Here is a 21290-nt window from a genome sequence, read left to right as displayed (position 1 = left end):
AGAATCTATTTAGAACTCAGGAAAATCAGCAAGAAAAAATCAAATAACCCTATCAAAAAGTGGGCAAAGGACATGAACAGAAACTTTTCAAAAGAAGACAGAATAATGACCAACAAACATATGAAAAAATGCTCAACATTTCTAATCATCAGGGAAATGCAAATCAAAACCACAATGAGATATCACTTATCTCCAGTGACAATGGCCATTATCAAAAAGTCCCCAAACAATAAATGTTGGCATGGATGCGGAAAGATAGGAACACTCTACACTGCTGGTGGGACTGCAAACTAGTTCAACTTCTGTGGAAAACAATATGAAGATACATTAAAGAGATACAAGTAGATCTACCATTTGATCCAGCAATCCCATTACTGGGCATCTACCCAAAAGAACAAAAGGCACTCTATAAAAACGACATCTGCACTCGAACATTTATAGCAGCACAATTCACAATTGCAAATATATGGAAACAACCCAAGTGTCCATCAATACATGCATGGATTAATAAAATGCGGTATATGTATACCATGGAGTACTATTCAGCTTTAAGAAACAATGGTGATATAGCACCTCTTGTATTTTCCTGGATAGAGCTGGAACCCATTCTACTAAGTGAAGTATCCCAAGAATGGAAAAACAAGCACCACATGTACTCACCAGCAAATTGGTTTCACTGATCAGCACCTAAGTGGACATATAGGAATAACATTTATCAGGCGTTGGGCAGGTGGGAGGGGGTGGAAGGGATGGGCATATACATACATAATGACTGTGATGTGCACCATCTGGGAGATGTACATGCTTGAAGCTCTGACTCCAGGGGGGAAGGGAGGGGAAGGCAAAATTCGTAACCTAAACATTTGTACCCCCATAATATGTTGAAATAAAAAAATAAAATAAAAGATAGCTGTTGGCTATAAGAAGAGAGAGAAGATAATGGTACTGGCCATTAAATTAAAGAGTTTAAAATACATCTGCAATGTATAAAAGAATATCTGAAGCAATTAATACCAAATTATTACATTTGCTAATTCTGCCAAGCATGTATACAGTAGGTGTTTATTATATTATCCTTATACTTTCTCATCTTTTATTTTTTCAAAAGACTAATGTATAGATGAGACATTCTCTCCCCAGGGCACTAACCCAGAAAGGCCACTGCCCTTCCTTGTCCTAAGACCAGCAGTGCAGCTAGCTCAGGGTCAGCCTGACTAGCAGGAGAGTGGACCTGCCCAGACTGTGACATCCTTACCTTGGTCACACATTTGCATGAAAGCTTTGACACCATAACATCAATATTCACTCTTAAAGGGCTAACAACGTAAGCCTGCCTCAGCACCTTGGTGCCAGTTACTTTATGTGCATTATGCGGATGAAGTGAGAGCCTGCACTGACCCATTTTGATGGGAATGGTCTTTAAGGGCACCAGGAGGTAGAAGAAGGGCATTGGTGGTCTGGGATCAAGGGGAGGACCTGACAATGTGGAAAGAGGGTGTGATCAGAGAAGACCCAGCATAGATGACAGAGCTCCTGTTCTCCATTTCCACAGAACATGGCTGGCCATCCCCTCAGCCTCCCTGTGGGAACCTTCCGTCTACTTATTTCTTGAGCTAGAGAGGATGACTGGATATTTCTGTGGTTTCTGTGCTTCCAAGTCCACCCATATTCATTGCTGTTGGATTTGCTCTCCCCTCGGAGAAAGCAAAGAGGTTCCATCTATGAGAAGTTTCTCTCAGTCTGCAGTGGGTATCTGAGTCACCCACAGCTGTGGCAGTTTTCTTCTCAGATGGTTTTGTTCATTCATTCATTTAACCAGCATCTGAGCATCTGCTATCTGCAAGGCTTAGCGTTAGGCTCTGTGCCTTTCATAATCTTGTCAAAACACCGTGCCTGCCTTTAAAGAACTGTTGTTTGAATGGGGACACTCTGACAAGTGCACAAGATGGACTCCAGGACGGCAAGTCCCAACAGAGGCCGCCATACTCTTCTGCACGTGTTCGCCCAGCTGTGCACGTTTCCTGTTCACGCCTAAGGAAGGCATCTGAAATCCAACCAAGACCATGTGGTGAGGCCTGGCCTCCCCTCCTGACCAGAAAACACACCCATCACTCATTTCAGAAAAAAAAAAAAAAGAAAGCCAATCTCATAATTGGCTTTGCATTGCAGGCATACTTGTGAGGGGTGCAAATAAGAAAACATTTAAAACATTTGATCTATTTTGGGTGAGGTTCTGTAGCTTTGGCCTTGCAGACTGTCATCTGAGAAGCAAGGAGGCAGCAATTGCTCTTGGGGGACAGACTATTTTTAAGACTGGAAGAAAGAGAAAACATATTTTCAAAGAGATTGCGGAGTCTGGTACTAACTGGGGAAAGATGGCTGTTTGGACTAAGCAATCTAAATATATAACATAGATGCGTCTAACCACCAACCAAGCTGTGCGGGAGCTTTGATCAGTTTACGTGGGGTGAGGGTCGGGGGAGAGGGAGACGGATCACGCTGAAATGCTTTTGCAGCTCCATGGTCTCCCCCCTCTTTTCAAGCTGAGCCTTCACTGTGCTGTTCAATCTCATCTCACCTCATGCTCCAAAGCTTGGGGGAAAATATCTTAGACTGACTCTTGTTTCTTCTCACTTCACTCTTCTCTTTTCTTTTGGTGTCAAATTTCTCTGAATGAATAATGAGTTTACAATGCTGTGCCCTCCCCTTCTTTCTTGACTTCACTTCTTCGTCCCTGGTCATTTTTTTTGTCTTCGGCTTCCCTCCCTCCTCTGAGTGGTTCTGTCTGTGATCCTTGCAGAGCTGAGCCTTTTTGCAGTCCCCACACCCCATGCTCCCTAAACGCCTCTTCTTCTCTCTTTGTCTTTGGTGGCTCCTGACACTGGTATCCGGCCTGTCGTCCTACCTCTCTGGCCTCTTTTCATTTTCTACTTGTGTTTTGTCGTCCCCAAACGTGGGCATCCTCCAGTGCCCAGGCCTCACCTCTCTCTTTAAGACCAACCATACCTACTTCCCAGGACAGATGTAAGAATTAAATGAGATGAAATGTCTGTGAAGTTGCCTTGTGAACTAATTGCTTGTTTATTTACTCATGTGACAAATGTTTATGCAGTACCTTCTCTGCACCAAAACTTTTCCCAGTCCTGGGAATATAAGAATATTATATAAGATGCTATATCTGCCCTTCTCCTAAGGGGTTTGCTTCCTGCTGGTGGACAGACATGGAATCCCATAAGTACAGTAAAGTCGGGCAGCTTTCTAGTAAGAGTTCTGGGTAGTCTGAGTCACACTGGGCAACTGAATAGGAAGAGGGCATTTCTACCTTAATAGGATTTAAAAATTTTTTTTTTTCATTTGTTCACATGTTTTCTACAATTATCTCTTGTGGAATGACAACTAACATGTGTCTTTAGCCCTGACCTTTTGCTTTCATCATGAATTCATGGCGTTGCTCATAAACTTTCAAGATTATCTTACTACCAATAGGATAAAGTCAAGGTTTGGCCGAGCCTTTTGGGGTGATCTATGATCCATGCTACAAACCCTCCTCCCACTCCCATCTGCCCAACACCCCACATCATGGAGTGCACTCCCTGCCTCAGTGACTTCAGTCTTGTGGCTTCGCCCCTTTGTGCTTGCCTGAAGCCAGAACTTCCCTACCTTCCAGAAGATGCACATGAACAAAATATCCCTAAAAGTCCATACATGGAAAGTTCTGTTTGAGGCATGCCTGATATTCATGGGCATGTGGGAGGACTGTATCCTTGGTTCCCCTCCCCCAGACACCTGCACCTCTTAATCAGGGTAAAAAGATGCATGTTAGGTGAAGCTTCAGCTGGCACCAGCTCCAGACCCCCCAGAAAGCCATCTCTAAATTCCCAGCACTCAGTTCATATCCTTTCTTGGGCTACCTATAATCCAAGAAGTGCAGTCGGACTCTCTCATTTTCTCTTTATCATTTACTGACTTTTCTCTTTATCATTTACTGACTTGAATTATTTGATTTGATTGTATTAACATATATTCATCCTATTTCCCTCACTAGATTACTTAATTAATGACCAGTTAATTAATTACCAATTAATTACCAATTAATTAATCAAATAATAATTAGCAAATATTTCTTGAGTGCCTATTACATGTCATCAACTCCATTAGGTCCTAGTAGCACAGTGGTGAACAAGACAAACATGGAACTTTTAAAAATAGTGGCCATACTGTGAAATCACCAGCCATATATCATACTCATTTATATTTCTCTCTCTCTTCACTGCCTTTTTGAGCCAGCATTTAAAAATGCAGACAAACAAAATATTAAGATATCTTGACAAAAAAATTATTCATGTTCAATGAGTACACAAGTCCAGTACCCAAACTGAAAATCCGAGGCAGTGCCTGAGGAATGGTGAGTGTGGATTTGGGTCTAGGCCAGGAACCCTGGAATCTCATCGTTGCTACCCTAATTAAGAGGTGCAGGTGTCTGGGGGAGGGGAACCAAGGACACAGTCCTCCCACACACCCGTGAATACCAGGCATGCCTCAAACAGAACTTTCCATGTATGGACTTCTAGGGACACTTTGTTCATATGCATGTTCTGGAAGGTGGTAGCTGTGTTAGTGATAATAACAAACACGTGGGTATGGCTAAAGGTTGATTTGGAAACCAGAGTGCCAACTGACTAACATAAAGTAGGAAATATAACCTGAGAGAGAGAGAACTGAGGTAGGTGGCCATTTGAACCAAGCCTCCTGTCCAATGGGTTGGACACCTAGGGGTGACATCTAGGGGTGACACCTAAGGACACAGAGAAGGAGGTTTTAGGGAAAGTTTTGACCCAGAGCCCAAGAGGCTGGCCAGTTTGGAGGGATGATTCCAGCCATCTGTGGTGGCTGATAAATTGCCCCTCCTTAGGGATATTTCTGCCTGAAGAACTAGACCCCATTGCTGGGAGAACTTCTTCTCCCTAAAATAATACTGGAGAAATACTAGTATATTCTTCTTTCAGAAGCTTTAAAATACCAGCCTTCTCTTTGCTTGCCATCTACATTGCATTGCCTTCCTTCAAGTTAGGGATATCATGTTTATGTATTATTTTTATTTTAATATCTCCTGGTCTTCTATTTGAATCTATCTCCTTAGAAAGTCTATCTCCAAATCACTCTTTTGAGTGGATAATTTCTGGGAAGTTTTTATTTAAATTGATTATTCAAAGTATATGGCTCAGATAGATAGATATAGGTGATAGTTGGTTAGATAAAGGTATAGATGTAAATACAGATGAGCAACTACTCATCTCTGTCTCCCAGCACCTGGTAAAAGCCCTGGACAAAATGTTATGGAATGAAGGAATTTTAGAGAATTTTAACTTCCTGATCTAATTTCCAAATGATGGAATTCTTCTTAATTTGGGAACTTTTAGCTAGAAGAGCTTTCAGCCACTCTCCCAGGCCAGCACTCTAACACTTCTCCCCTCCCCACGAGAGAGAAAACCCACGAGAGAGATGGCTCAGGTTCAAAGACACTGGTCTACATTATCTAAGGCTTTAGCTTGGGTCTAAAGCCTTAGAGCGCATCTATTTGGGGTCAAATGCTCTCGCTCTGCCAGGCTGGAGTAGTAAGGAGAGCTGGGGCTATACTCACTGAGGACAGTGCCTGGCCTTCCTATTTCCTACTCCTTTCTTCACACACCTCCTCTTCATTTTGCTGGTTGGTGGGCTTTGGACTAGTCCTTCTTCCCCCAACAGAATAAGATCCAACTTTTAATTGTAGAGTCAAGTGTAGTCCAACTAACCTCACTTGGGGGATAGGCTGGATTTGGGGCCAAGGCTACAGCTGACAGGGAAAGTGCTCCTTCTCTCAGCACTGGCTTCTGTCCATAGTTCTTCCCTTGGGGAACCCACAGAAAAGAGTGCCTGATGGCGTGGATCCAATTTGGGGGTTGCCAGGTCGCTGCTGAAGAAATACCATCACTATAAGATAATCTACAAAGCTTCAAAAACTTGGTTGCAAATATTTCAAAAATAATAATGAATACAAATCATGATAAATATCTATGTATCTTATTTATTTATTTAGCACTTTTCTTCCAGCAAGTTGTGCCACCCATATTACCATCATTTTTCTTTTATGTATCCCTGTAAAGTGAACTGGCAAATGTTATAATGTTCACTTATGGGAAGCCACAGGTTTGATAGCTGACCTCAGAATACAGAAAGAGTTCTAACAAAGGAAGAGTGCAGATCACAAATTAAGCGATATGAATAAGTCATTTAATCTCTCTGAGTTTTAGTTTTCGCGTTTGTAAAGTAGCTGCTTCACAAGAGTTGAAATGAAGATCAAATAGATTAATAAATGTGAACATGCTTTGTAAACTAAGAGGTACTTAGCTATGAGTTATTGCCAGCACAAAACTGAGATTAAAACCCAAGTAGCCTCCTGACTTCCAGCTATATTTTTTTTAACTTTAAACGACTGTAATTTTTCTTTCTACCAGACCTTGAACCTCAGTAGATTATGGAACAGCGGTTTCAGCCGCCACAGAACTTTTTCTGATACTTGTCATTCCAGAGAAATTGGTGAAATTCCACTGAGCACAGAGAGAAAAACACTAAAGTTTTTCTTAAACATCAGAATAGGATATCTTTTGGAAAACGGGTTGGAGCAGGGTGTTTTGGGTGGGGAGAAGTAAAACTAAAACTTTGTGAAGAGCCAGCTTTAGGCAGACATGGGAAGGAGGTGAAATTTGTTTTCAGAATTCTGTTTTTCTCACTTCTAATGTCCTAAAGGCCTAGTCTGGATTGATCCCATGATATCCACCTTTTTACCATTTGCTGTCAAAGCCTGACTATCCCAAGACCTGTTCTCTCAGAGACCTGCTCTAGACTCGACTAACTGATCAGCACTGAATTGCTATTGCTCAATAATGTTCAGTGTTTTGCTGTGTCTAAAAAAAATATATGTATTCTGGAACTTTGTGCTTTTTTTGTTTGTTTTGTTTCATTTTCTTCTTAACATCCTCTTGTCCCACGTCTCCCCACTGTGGGCAACCATCCTATTCTGTTTACTGTGCACTTTTGCATTGCATGTCTTCTTCCAAAGTTTAAGTATCATTTTGTATGCATACATCTTTAATTTATGTAAATGTATTATATTATATGTCATTCTGTTTCTTATTTTTCTTACGAAATGCTATGCTTTTTAAATCCAAAAGTAAAAGCAGAATTTGTCTCGATAGGATCTTCAATTCTTCAAATTCGAAAGAGAGCCTATAATAGGGAAAACTTCAGTCAGTGTGTGAGTTGTAGTAAAAATATTTGGAACCAAGGGATAGGACCCTCTTTGCATCCTTCAATTTCCTCCCTCTCCCTTTTGCCTTTACTTTGCAGCATATCTCACTGCTGTTACCTTGCTTAGGCCATATCGCTGCTCATGATTTTCTGCATCCAACTGGTCTCCCTACTGTTCTGCCTCTCCCTCCCCATCTCCCGACCCTCAGCCCATTCTTCTGCTGCAGTGAGAACTACACAAACAGGGTCGTGCCACTTCCCTACTGAAGACTCTCCTTTGGTTTCCCATCACACTCAGGACGAAATCCAACAAGTCCCTCTCTGATCTTGCCCTTCCATCTCTCAGACTTCATCTCATGCCACTCCGTCCTGTCCCTGCGCTCTGGCCGGTGTGGCCTGCGGGTATTCCTACAACACTGCACGCTCCCTGCTGCCCTGACCCCTCCTACGTGGCGCTTCCTCTATCTAGACTGTGCTTCCCCTGCAAAGACCTCCCAGACTCTCCCCTGCGCCTCCTTAGATCTCTGCTGAACGCCACCATGTAGACGAGGCCTCGTTGACCCTGTGTGAAATGAGAACCATCCCACCCGTGACACTGTTCATCTCCCACCCTGAGTGCTTTCACTTCTGGGCTTGTATCACCACTGGACATATTACATATTGAATCTGATTACGTGCCCACTGACTTCCCTCCACCCTTCCTGAGAACAGAAGCTCCTCGAGGGCATGTTCTTTGTCTGTTTTATTTGTCGGTTGGTCGCCAGCACTCGTTCTTGGCACTTGGTAGGTGAATAAATGAATGAATGATCCATGGATAAAGTTTAGCCATCTGCAAAGAACTGACAAGGCCAGCCCTTAACAATCTATCCCCTGGTCATCTGTCCAGCAACATCTTCGTCACCCCTCCCGACGCACCCTCCACCCCCACCCACACACGCACACGCTCACCCTTCGCGCTGTGCTCAGCCAGATTAAAATGTTTTCCATTTTCTTCAATGTGCCTTGCTGCCTCTTGTGCTGAGGTTTCGCACATTCTGTTCCCTCTGCCTTGAACACTGTTCCTCTACATCTGTGTCCGGCCGGCTCCCCTCAGGCTATCCCCTAGGAAGCCTTTGTGACTGCCCACGTCGCAGTGGAGTGCCTCCCAGCCCCACCCCCCCCATGGTGAACTTTGAACATGATTGCACTGGTTTTGCTCTATTGCCATAGCCTCTTTGCTTGTCAGTATCTGCCTTGAACTTCGAGCCTCTTGAAAACAGGGGCAGGCCTATCTTGTCATTAATATCACGATCTCTGCAGTGCCCAGGGGAGCACCTCAATAAATATTTGTGGAAAGATTAGTCTCTCACTAGCATATTCAAAGACTCTAAGCTGCTCAAGGGCATTGCTTCTAGATTGAATTTGCTTTGAGTAGCTCTTAATAAATATGGTGGTCATGTATTCTGAGACCAAAGTCTACATGGGGGTCACAGCACACGAGGTAGAAAGATCCACAGAATCTCCAAGGTGCTATTTTTACATTCAGAAATAGCCATGGGGGCATGAGGCCTAATGAGGGATCCATAGGAATTTTCAAGCAGCCCTTGATTTGGGGAATTTCCATGTAGCATTGTTTTCATCAGCATGAAGGGCCCTGGGGGTGGGAAAGGGAGGGGACGAATGAGTATGCCAAGCTGAGTGACAGATGGCTCCCTGGGTCTTCTGGGTTATTCTCAGTGCATGTTCCCAGGAAGAGACTGTCAAGCTCTAGGTGCACACAGTTTTCTCACATGTTAACTTGAGAATAGCAATAAGGGCAGTCTCCTTCCCAGCATCCCTTTGAGGAATGATAAGTGAATGTGATAAGAAACTGTTTTGCAAAGTAAAGCAGACTTTGGAGTAAAAAAGCGGCCAGCCAGAATTCTGCATGTAGCTGGAAATTGTTCCACGTTTTAACCATTCCCATCAGTCGAATAGGTGGTAGTCAGTAACTTATCCATCCCCATGTTCTTGGACACACGTACACACACACACACACACACACACACACAAACACAATGATGGGAGCTGCAGTTATTTAAAAGAAAGGGGAGCTAACTTCATGTGTTTATAAATGTCTTTGGACTTTCATACCAAATGATCAGTTCATCTAAGGTTTAAATTTATATTAATTAATTTTATTTATTTGCTATAATATGATAAGTATGGTTGATTATATATAAGCACACACACACACATATATATTTATGAAACATACTAAAGCCAACAGGCAGTCATCTCAGTCTTAAAATGAAATGAGTAGACAAAAAGATTCCTAAAGTGTTTTCAGTTCTAAAGATCTATGAGCCTTGGAGTTTTGACTTTGACTTTGCATCATGTCACTCATGCTTTAGGAAAGAAGAGTAGAGTTGCACCCACCAGTCTGAATAAGCCAGCATCACTCAAAACAATCAGCCTGTGGAATGTACTTATGGAAGTTTCTGGGTGGGTACACATAGACTATGCCTGCTGTACTGAACAGAATCTCTGTGCTCAGCTGTGTCGCAAGTGTGACTCAAGATGGGAACCTTGCATTGTCCTCAAGGGAGGCTCGTGCAGAGTCAACAGGGCTATATGCCTTTGTGTGGGTGAGCAAGCCCTTATCCTATACTGCCATTCCCAAAGAGTTTTGCCGGATTCCGTGCTTTTAAAATAGTCACAAAGGAGACCATTTGTAAGACAAACTCTGATAACGTAGGCCTGGAAACTGCTAGAAGTCTCCGGGCTAATTATATGAGTAAGCTTTGTAGTCTGTGGAATGAGGTCTTTAAGGAACACAGAGCTGCAGAGTCTAGGCATCGACAGACAAGCCAGCACACAGCAGATAGCAGAGTAGGCAGAGCCAGAGGCTCTTTCTGATTAGGGAAATACAGATGGAGAATGGAAGTGGGAGGTGGAAGGAGGACAGTACTGTGCACTGCGCAACTCTAGAGGATAGTCATTCACATTCTATTCTATGTAGGCAGTGCTCTCCCGAGAGAAGGGAGAATAAAGTAAGTGCAGTTTTCATTCAATTAGGTCATATGGAAAGCAAAATTGGAGAATAATATTCATGCTTCAGGGTTTTTTTGGTGGTTTTTTTTTTTTTTTTTGATATCTAATAACTAAACTCTTAGGTTTAAATAAAGCACAAAGAAAATTCATAATTGCAAGGCTGTGGAAACAGCCCAAGTGCCCATCAATCCAAGAATGGATTAATAAAATGTGGTATATGTATACCATGGAGTACTATTCAGCTCTAAGAAACAATGGTGATATAGCACATCTTATATTTTCCTGGTTAGAGCTGGAACCCATACTACTAAGTGAAGTATCCCAAGAATGGAAAAACAAGCACCAGATATATTCTCCAGCAAACTGGTACTAACTGAGTAGCACCTAAGTGGACACATAGGTGCTACAGTAATAGGGTATTGGGGAGGTGGGAGGGGGGAGGGGGGCGGGTATATACATACATAATGAGTGAGATGTGCACCATCTGGGGGATGGTCATGATGGAGACTCAGACTTTTGGGGGGAGGAGGGGAAATGGGCATTTATTGAAACCTTAAAATCTGTACCCCCATAATATGCCAAAATAAAAAAAAAATTAAAAAAAAAATAAAAAGGAGAGATCACATTAAAAAAAAAAAAATTAAGTTGACTCAAAGTTTTCTGGCTGAGTAAGCCAGCAAATTCATGCCAAGTTCTAATATCATATGTCTCAAAACAGTGTGAGGAAAACAGCCACTCCACATGAAGCAAATCAGTAAAGTCCCTGGAAAAAAGAAAGCACAAATGGTGCTTTTCAAGTTTAGAATAGTGCTGTTTTCTCTCATCCTACACATATTTATTCATCGACTACTATTCGTCAGACTGTGCTATCAGATGGCATTTAAGGTCCTCATAGGCCCATGGGAAAACTCACATATTTATGTTTTTGGACTATTGTTCTAAATAATCAGTTCATTTAAAGTTAAATGGCATATTAATTAATCCCATTAATTCACTATGAATATGGTTAAATCAAATTAAGAATTTTTCAAATCAAGCATAATATTCAGGAAGAAATAAACACCAGCTGGCTGTTTCACTGGGCACCAAGATTTTGTGTCCAAGAATCATGCAAGACCCACCAGATCTAACTATTTATTTATAATATTATCTAGAAAGAGGTCTTCCACATGGGGCTTGCAAAGATGGATTGTTGAGATTGACTGAGCCCCTTTTCAGAAGGGAGAATTCCATACAATTTATAATACATAGTTTAACATAAAATGAATAATTTCTCCAAATATTATTTTAATTATAACAAAAGGACTTAGAGCCCCAAAATGGACCCGCTCACTGTTTTTGCAGGAAAAAAAAAAACAGTATATGATAAAGGTAGCATTTTAGATAAGGGGATAGTTTATTGGGACTATTGGTTATCCATTTGGACAAAAATAATGGTTAGATTCCTATCTTACATCATTCACCAGTATATAAACATAAAACTATAAAAACAATCAGAGGAAACAAAAAATTGTTTTATTATTTTGAGTTGGAAAGACCATTTTATTTATTTATTTATTTAGAGACAGAGTCTCACTCTGTTACCCAGGCTAGAGTGCCATGGTGTCATCATAGCTCACAGCAACCTCAAACTCCTGGGCTCAAGCAATCCTTCTGCTTCAGCCTCCTGAGTAGCTGGAATTACAGGCATGCACCACCATGACTGGCTAAAATTTTTATATATTTTTAGTTGTCCAGCTAATTTCTTTCTACTTTTAGTAGAGACAGGGTTTCTCTCTTGCTCAGGCTGGTCTCGAACTTCTGAGCTCAAATGATCCACCTGCCTCAGCCTCCCAAAGTGCTAGGATTACAGTCGTGAGCCACCGTGCCCGGCTGGAAATACCATTTTAAACAAGACTGAGAAGGCAAACAACACAAATGAAAAGACTGATAAATATGACTAAAAAAATAAATGATTTCTCCACTATGAAAAATGACACAAGCAAAGTTAAAAGACTAGAGATGGATTAAGGATAAAATATTTACATATTCATCACAAAGATTAAGAACTGCTAGTTATGGCTGTGTAGGCTGTATACTGCACACCACCAGGGGGAGCCATCCAAGTGAACTATTACACAATGTAAATTGTGCTCTGAAGTTGCCCTGATCAAAATCCATAATCTATAAAGTGCTCCTATACCAATGAGAAAAAAAAGGTAGAAAAGCCATCCAATAGAAGAGTGAGCAATGGATATGAAATATCCGTATCCCTATCCTGAAATATGAATTCATAGAGGAGGAAATCCAAGTAACAGTGTAGAGGAAATAGAAGAAATCCAAGTATAGTAAGCATATGCAAAGATGTTCAATCTCACTTGTAATCAATGAAATGCAAATCAAAACAAAACGAAGCATATTTGGTCCATGGACATGTACCAAGATGAAACATAGTTTGGTGTGGTAAAAGTTTGTTGGCATTTGAAAAAAACCATTGAAATGCCAATAAAGTATTGGCATTTCAATGGTTTTTCAGATTGACAAAGTTTAAAATAACAGTGTTGACTAAGGTATGGTAAAATAGTATTCTCCTACATTCCTAGGTGAGGTGTAAATTTAACAATACAAATCCAAAATAAAAATGCATATACCCTATGACCTAACAATTTTACTTCTCCTGATCTTCCAAAAAGAAAGCTTCACCCATACATATAAGTTAGTTGTTGCAGAATTGTTTATAATCACATAAATTAGAAACAACTTAATTGTCCATAGGTTTTAAAAATTTATTTATTTTTATTTTTTGAGATGAAGACTTCCTCTGTCACCCACAATGGAGTACAGTGGTGCGATCATAGCTCACTACAGCCTCCAACTCCTGGGCTCAAGCAATCCTCCTGCCTCAGCCTCTCAAGTAGCTGGGACTACAGGTATGCACCACCATGTTGGGTTAATTTTTAATTTTTTTTTTTTTTGGTAGATATGTGGTCTTGCTATGTTGGCTAGGGTGGTCTTGAACTCCTGACTTCAAGTGATCCTTTTGGCTTGGCCTCCCAGTATGCTGGTATTATAGGCATGAGCCACTGAACTCGGCCAATTGTCCTTAGTTTAGAGTATTGTAGTTGAGTAGAATGTGATCTATATGTACTGAAATGAAAGTGCTCCATTATGTACTGTTGAGTGAAAGAAGTAAGTTTCATAATAATATGTATAGTATGATTCCAGTTATATAAAACACACATGGAACAATATTATATATGTAATTTTTTGTATGTCAAGTGAATGGTTAGGACTACACATCTACTAACAGGAATACCTCTGGAAGCCAACAGGGACTAGGCTTGGGAGTCAACAATGGGTTTTCACTTACTTCTGATGTTTGAATTGTTGAAAATGAGAATATATGTATTTTTTTTTTTTTGACATTTCCTTTCCAACTTACATCTCCATTCTGTGCTTGCACCTTGGGAGAAGGGTGCTATTAAAAAGTCATGATGAAGACATGACACAGAATTTCAAAAAAATGACAGCAACAGTTGTATAATATAAGCCAGAGTAGCCAACACTAACATTTATAACACATACCGAGGTTTACCTAAGGAAGGTGTCATCACTCAGCATTCATTTCTTTTCTCCCATCCCTTTATAAAGTCCCTCCTTTTCACATCCCGGGCCCCAGCTCAGGGACCCGCCTCCTAGCTACCGGGGCTTTTTCTCTCCTTCTGTTGTGACTCCCCCACCCAGGAAACACAGGCTGGTCTCATCCAGAATTGTGCTGCTGCTGTCTCCTATGACAAGAAGACTGCTATCCGGAGGGGTAGGCTATGACTTCACCTCCCATTCAGGAGTCATGTGCTGAACCAGTATGTTCAGGGGCTGCCTGTGGAGAAGTCACCAGCCTCCTGCCCAGGGAGGAAGTGGAAGTTGGAATCCAACTGAGAGGGCTGAGTCAGGTACTTGCCTCAAGTCAGCACAGCCAGAGGAGCTTGCAAAGCCAGAATTTGCAACAGAGTGGGCAAGAAAGCACTCAAAAGGAAAACACAAATTTCTAGAGACAGAGCAGGCCACGGAGAAGCCAGCAGGCACCTGGGAATCAGAAGCATGAAATTAAAGGCAATAGGTACAAGACAATCCATTGTTAAGGAACAATGCTATAAGCAGGAGAATAAAGAACAGGACGGAAAAAGGGTGACAACCATGAGGGAGAGCACCCATCATGGGCCTGTTTGCATCCCTGCAGGTGGACTTTGTCCTAATTCCTGCAAGGCAGGAGCCATGCCTGGAGCACACAGCCTGAACCAATCCTTCTCCCCTGGTGTGCTTTAAAAAAAACTAGCAATGCCCAGGCTACATCTTGGTCCAATTAAACTAACATTTCTTAGGTAGAGCCAGATGTCAGTACTTTTCAAAGCTTCCCAAGTGATCCAGGACTGCAATGCATTGCCCAGGCCCTACAAAGTTAGAGTGGAATTGGTGGCACCTGGCACAGGTGAGGAATAAACAGGGAATCTATTCTCTCAGAACACTTTTATCTCATTATTTTAATAAACAAGATGATACATCATTTTTTTTTCCATAAGACTTAAGATGCCTGCTTTCATTATTTGCCCACATGACAGTTCAGGCTCAAGGTTCAGAAAGTCATGACATTTTCTAGACCCTTAGATTCAGTTTTCTTTTCAGAGCTGAGTCTCATCTTCCTTCTCCAGACAGGCTCCCCACTGCACCCCACAGCCCAGCAGAGTTTTCAGCGTGGATCCACTATAACATTCCATTGTTTATTTTCTCTCTGAAAATAATACAGTCAAGATTGTAAAGTGTATTTTTGATAATTGGTGCAAAGACTGGATTTATAGTCTGATCTGACGTAAATCAGGTTTGAAATTCACTGGCAGAAATGTAAGTTTCATAATTACTCCGCTGTGATGATGTGTTCTTGACACATTTATCTCCCAGAGCCTGAAGTCTGTACATGCATGGACACATATGAAATTCCCCACTCATGATGCCTCCTTTCTGGCACTTAGAAAATAGATTTATGAGAGTATCACTGTACAATATATAGTTTTATTTTTATAATTTGGATGGTTTAGGGTAGCCAAGAGAAGGCAAACCTTTGCATACTAAAATTGTAATTTAGTACTCTCAGAATCTTGAACTGGATGTGCAAATGCAAACACTAAAATTAATTAATTTGGAAATTACTTGACTGGTTATTTTGATTAACTAATAGATTTATTTGGCATCACACAGATAGTTTTCTGACAGGCTCAACATTCGCTGTTTAACCTATATGATATAAGCATTCTGTTCAAGTTACATACCCAGGATGAATCACTAGGCTCTTGAAAGCTATTCCATTAAGCTCTCAGGTTTTATCTTCCTGATTCTTGTGCCACTTGAAGATCCCTATGAACTTGCTCCTCAAAATCTCCTCCCAACACTTCTTGAGTTAAAATGCCACATGAATGATATTATCTCAAAAGAAATTATGAGGCCTTGGGCAAGAAATCAAAGGACTCAAGAGAATAAATGATAGATTTATAATTGTCTCAGCCAACAGTAAAGATTTTTAAAGAGAAAAGAAGATCTGGGAGTTGAATGTACAATTAAAAAGATGGTAAGGAGAAATGAGTTTTATAAGACAGCCCATGGTTTTACATACTGGGATGAATGATCGGTTCTTGGCAGGGAAGGCTATATGACCAGAGTCTAGGTGACTTGATTGAAAATCTTTAAGTTAAGAGGGAGAGGGAGGCCATTACTTTGATAAACCTATGAAAGTAGTTCCTATGAAGGACAACTAAAGGTGAGAATATGAATTAGAGTAGGGGTGATGCCTAATGATTTGCACCCAAAAAATATTGAAAGGGAGATAGGAGATGGAAAAATACTAATAGCCTCAAAGTATTTATACTCATTATACCTGTCATTGATTGAGCAATTACTGTCTATGCATCTTTTTTAATCTTAGGGACAACCCTATAAAGTAGGTGCTATTGCTGCTTCCATTTTACAGGTAGAGAAAATGAGGCTTATAGAAGTTAAGTAACTTGCTCAAGGACATGCACAGCTGGTAAGTAGGAGTGCAAGGATTTGGGCATGAGCAATCTAGTCCAGAGGCCACATTGCACCACACTGTCTCTGAGCCTGCATTATAAACAAAGTCAGCTTAAGATTATACCATAATGCGATTTGGGGGCCATGGTGGGAAGAGATTCCAGATTAAAACATGGTGGTAGGTTGGGCATGGTAGCTCACGCCTGTAATTCTAGCTCTCTGGGAGGCCAAGGTAGGAGGATTGCTCAAGGTCAGGAGTTTGAAGCCAGCCTGAGCAAGAGCGGGACCCCATCTCTACTATAAATAGAAAGAAATTAATTGGCCAACTAATATATATAGAAAAAATTAGCCGGGCATGGTGGCACATGCCTATAGTCCCAGCTACTTGGGAGGCTGAGGCAGCAGGATCGCTTGAGCCCAGGAGTTTGAGGTTGCTGTGAGCTAGGCTGACGCCACGGCACTCACTCTAGCCTGGGCAACAAAGCGAGACTCTGTCTCAAAAAAAAAAAAAAAAAAAATGGTGGGAGAGGAGCATACTATAGTCCCAAAGAATAGGCCTATAAGAAGGGGAGACTGAATGGTACCATATGCCAAGAGGGTAGCCACACACGTAACTTGAGAATGGAAACAATGGGGAGGAGTGAGTTAAAGAAGAATGCAAGTGACTTGCTTTGGGACTCTGCTCTAGGCCACCTGGTTGGAAGGAGAAAATTCATCACACATTTCTGACAGATGACAAAACCAGTATAGAAGATACAGAATTGCTAATTGAATATACATTATATAGAGTGGTGATGAGAACTTCAACTATTGAACATTTGCTAGAAAGTGTGGTGGATATACTCTTGACTTATCTATCAGAAGAAAGTGGAAGTTGATTCCTAGATGCTATTAGTATCTAGGAATGAAAAAATTGTACAATCAAGCACGTGCCGTAGACTTTAGGAAGGTGGAATTTTTAAAAGTCTGAGGAAGATAGTTTTGGTTCTCCTTTCCAAGAGGAGGTGTCTGGAAAGGGCTGACATATGATTCTAGCTGCAATCAATAATATATGGTTCTAACAGGGAAGAACCATGTGTTTTCTCAAGAAGCTATAAGGAGAGTGCACCAGTTATTAAGCTATTACCTCTCAACTCCAGGCCCACCCTTCTACCTTCTGCTTTGGGATGCTGAGGCCAGGAATGTGCATAGAACATTTCTGCTTTGCCAACAGGGGGCCCCTGGTAAGCTCCCTGTAAGCTCTGCCAACAGGGGGCCCCAAAGGGAGATCCCAAGGCTGGATGGAGGAAGGGAAGGGGTTCCTTGTTCCCATCTGCAAGCAGGTCTTGAGGTCACCCCAGCAACAGCAGTTCCTTCCTGATACTGAAACAGCAACTTGTATCTTCAACTTTGCAGTTTTTTGAATACTTATCATCTCAACCCTCCACCCAGTGCCCCAAGACAGAGATGGTCCTTGCTCCCTCCTGGGAAATCTGGGTGTCACTGGGCCTCTCCTTCAAGTTCAGAGACACCCAGGCCAGCAGCTCTGTGGGATCCCTCCCTTCAGTTTCTAAATTTTAAAAACACCTACCTCTTCCTTTGTTCTTTCAACCCTAGGGGTGGTAGCTGCTTCCTGTTGTTGCCTCTTTCATGATACCTTAGAGTTCTCCTTTTATCCTTTTAGTTACCTTGTTAATAGTTCTACACCTTATCAACAATTTTGTTTATGTACATATATATAAACAAACTATGTATAATATAAATATATAACATAAAAAACAAAGAATATGTATAATATAAATAAAATATATATACATATTTCTTTCTGTTTAAATAACTAGTAGGGGTTTTGTCTCTTGGATAGACCCCTCACTACCCAGAAAACACTGGGAATGCTAAAGCCCTAAATAAGTAGAAAATAATTTTAAAAATATCCCGAGGGCAAAAAATGGGGTTTTTTAAAGGAATTTCCTGAACGAGAAGATCAAGGAATGACCGGATGTTTGAGAGGATGGTAAAGTGGTTTCATTTCATTGGAGGATTTGACACCTCGGCCGGATCATCAATGGGTAAAAACATGGCGGAGGAACTCACAGATGGGCGAGGTGCTCAACCAGATGACTGCTAGGTCTCAAGATTCTCTGTTCTTTGAACTCCTTGTTCCCAGGGTTCTGAGAGACAGTACGTACCATGACCCAAGATCTCCCACAGCTCTCACACCATCAGAACACTTGCCTTGGGATTTCTGAGAGGGCCTTTCTCTATTTCTTTCTCATACTTCTTTAGTTTCAGAGGTCTGGGCCTATTGCTTCCCTTCTAAAGGGCTTCCCTTTACTGTGAACTGCATTCCCTAAAGAGGTCTGGGAGCCTGCTCTTTCCTGAGATTAAGATTCTCTTTTTTTCTATCGCTGAGAAATCTATATCTGCTCTTTAAATTAAATTACAGAAATATAGCCCACCCTTGCACCTCTGGCACTTTGGAAATCTGTGTATTTTCCTTGGCATCACTGGACTTTTTTGCTATTCTCTGGAACTTTGTAAAGCCCTCTCTAGGGTTGGCTAAACAGAACTCCACAATCTTAGAGTGACCACCTGGGACCCTGGCTCCAGGTGTACCTTGGCCTTCTGCATGGAAATCCTCTGAGGCTGGATCCATTCCACATCTACCCTTCACCTCACCCTTCTGGCCTTGCCCCTGAGGATCCCATTCCTCTTTCTGTACCCTGAGTCACTTCTACCTTTGGTTCCAGTGTTGACAAGTATTTGTATTTGTGAAGATGAACAAATAAGTCTCTTTTCTCTTTTCCTTTCTTGGACCTCATCAAACTAATCTCCAGTCCTTCAAATATTATTTCTTGCCAGATTCTTCCCTCCCCAAAAGTCCAAAGTGGGGTTCCTCACTCCATTCAAGCTGCTATAACAAAATACCACAAACTGAGTGGCTTATACACAACAAAAGTTTAGGAGGCTGGGAAGCCTCCTTGGACTTCCCAGCCTCCCAGTTCTGGAGGCTGGGAAGTCCAAGATCAGGGCAGATTCCATTTCTACAGAGGTTCTGTTTTCTGGCTTACAGACAGTGCCTTCCTGCTGTGTCCTCACATGGTGGAGGGGTGAGGGGTCTCTCTCCAGACTTTTTTGGAAGGACACTAATCCCATTCTGAAGGCTCAGCCTTCATGACCTAAACACTTCTGAAAGACACTACCTTCTAATAGCTTAGGGGTTAAAATTTTAACACTTAAATTTTGGGAGAAAAATAAACATTCAGATCATAACACTGGGGAGCATTCAAATGACAGAACCTAAGCTCTGAGCCCTGAAGATGCTATTGGTAAAGATTCCAGTTTCCCTCTTTCCACTGACTTCTCCATAGATTTTCTCCAGTCATCATGAACTGATACAAATTGCTTCATCAAACCCACACAATTGTGATAGATAACGCCCTACCTCACAAACTGAGAAATAAATACCACCCTCACCGCAACAAAAAGGTTTCCAAATCTTCCAAAACTCTTGGATGCAGAGCAAAAAGAACAAGAGTTGCTTACTATTAAGACCACATCACACACACATTACATAGAATTATATAGAACAATCGAGAGATGAGAGCACAACTTCTGGGACACTGAAAGACGACAGAGTGTGTTTCAAGTAGCTATTTCTATAGGATGGCAAAATGACACCTCCTCCCCTGCTTTTCCTAACGTAACCAGGGAACATTTACCAGAGAAGATAGGTCCAAGGGGTGAGAGCTGAGTGGCAATTGCTCATTGGAATTTAAGTTAAATTCACCTCTATAGCAGATGTTTTGATTTAAAATAGTTACCTTTTGTTCGGCTTAACTCTCAGCTCCCACATCTTTCTGCTTTCAATTCTTCAAGGAAGCACCCCTGAGTACAGTGTGAGGGAGGCAGTTTAATCCAGAATTCTTGAAAACAGCTTGATATTTTCAACTAAATCCAGTAGCGGAATGCAGGCTTAACTGGCCCCACCCAATTTCTCCCACCCAGATATATTTCCTTTTTGTCCAGCACAGTTTCAACTGTTCCAAAGAAAGAAAAAAGAAAAAGAAAAATGTTTGCTTAAACCATTAAACTCTAAACTACTCTGTCAATTCCGACCAAATTTAAGATACTTGGTACTAGGTTGTGATGGAGAAAATAAGGGAGATTTTTATTTGACTCATTTAAAAAAAATGAGAGGTTTAACTTTCCTTTATCCTCTCTAGTAAGAACAGCTTACTGCTGTGCAGTAGATTGGGCTTTGGATGCATTTATTTTATTAACTAAACACACACTTACTGTGTGCCTATAAAGTACAAGGAACTGTGCTAAAAATAACGTAGAGGTACACAGTGAAATACATTCCAAATATTGGCTACAGTAAGAAGCTTACAACTCAGTAGAAGAGCTAAGTAGAAGAGAGAAGATGTGAACATACCTGGCTATGTCACATGGTATGTTAAGTTCCAGAAAAGGATACAAGAAAAGTTCTGTGGGAACAGAGAAAGGTGGGTCACTTCGTTTCTCCAGGAAAGACTGCCTGGAGGAGAAGGCATTTCAACTCCCCTTTCAAGAGCAGAAGGGCCTTCCAAGGCTCTTCAAAGAAGAGCAGGAACTAAGCCTGTAGTCAAGGAACAGTGAGGTTTCTTTAGGGAATGACTTGTAGATGATATCGTAGAGACCCAGCAGAATCAGAGATGATGACTGGTGAAGAATCTTGTTCTAATAATCTTACTTTGATTTTGCTTGGTTGGAGACTAATTCAGGCAATGTCTACATATATTGGTGAACCTCCTGTGCTTGCAACATGTCCAAGATATCATACATTATATTCTGAAATCAATCTTGCTTGCTCTCTTTCTTTCTCCCCCATCCCTCTCTCATTCTTTCTCTTCCTTTTTTTTTCTCTCTCTCTCTCTGATACACACACACATATGAATATTTCTTGATAGAAAAGAATAAAATAAATACTT

General features: G+C 41.3%; 1 protein-coding gene across 3 annotated transcripts in view; it reads right to left on the bottom strand.

Annotated features, from left to right (window-relative positions):
- Positions 1-20266, bottom strand: part of CALD1 (caldesmon 1) — a 202942-nt gene extending 182676 nt beyond the window's left edge. For 2 of the 3 annotated variants that reach the window (XM_076006627.1, XM_076006630.1), the window contains exon 1: positions 20142-20256. The gene's annotated coding sequence lies outside the window, so the exon portion shown is untranslated. Of the gene's footprint in view, positions 1-20141 lie in introns of all 3 variants that reach the window. The other variant, XM_076006619.1, reaches the window with a different exon arrangement.
- Positions 20267-21290: the final 1024 nt, after the last annotated feature.

The sequence above is a fragment of the Microcebus murinus genome, chromosome 9 (assembly GCF_040939455.1).
Source record: "Microcebus murinus isolate Inina chromosome 9, M.murinus_Inina_mat1.0, whole genome shotgun sequence".
Lineage (NCBI taxonomy): Eukaryota > Metazoa > Chordata > Mammalia > Primates > Cheirogaleidae > Microcebus > Microcebus murinus.
The sequence above is the reverse complement of the archived record's forward strand: the minus strand, read 5'-3'. Positions and strand labels throughout refer to the sequence as shown.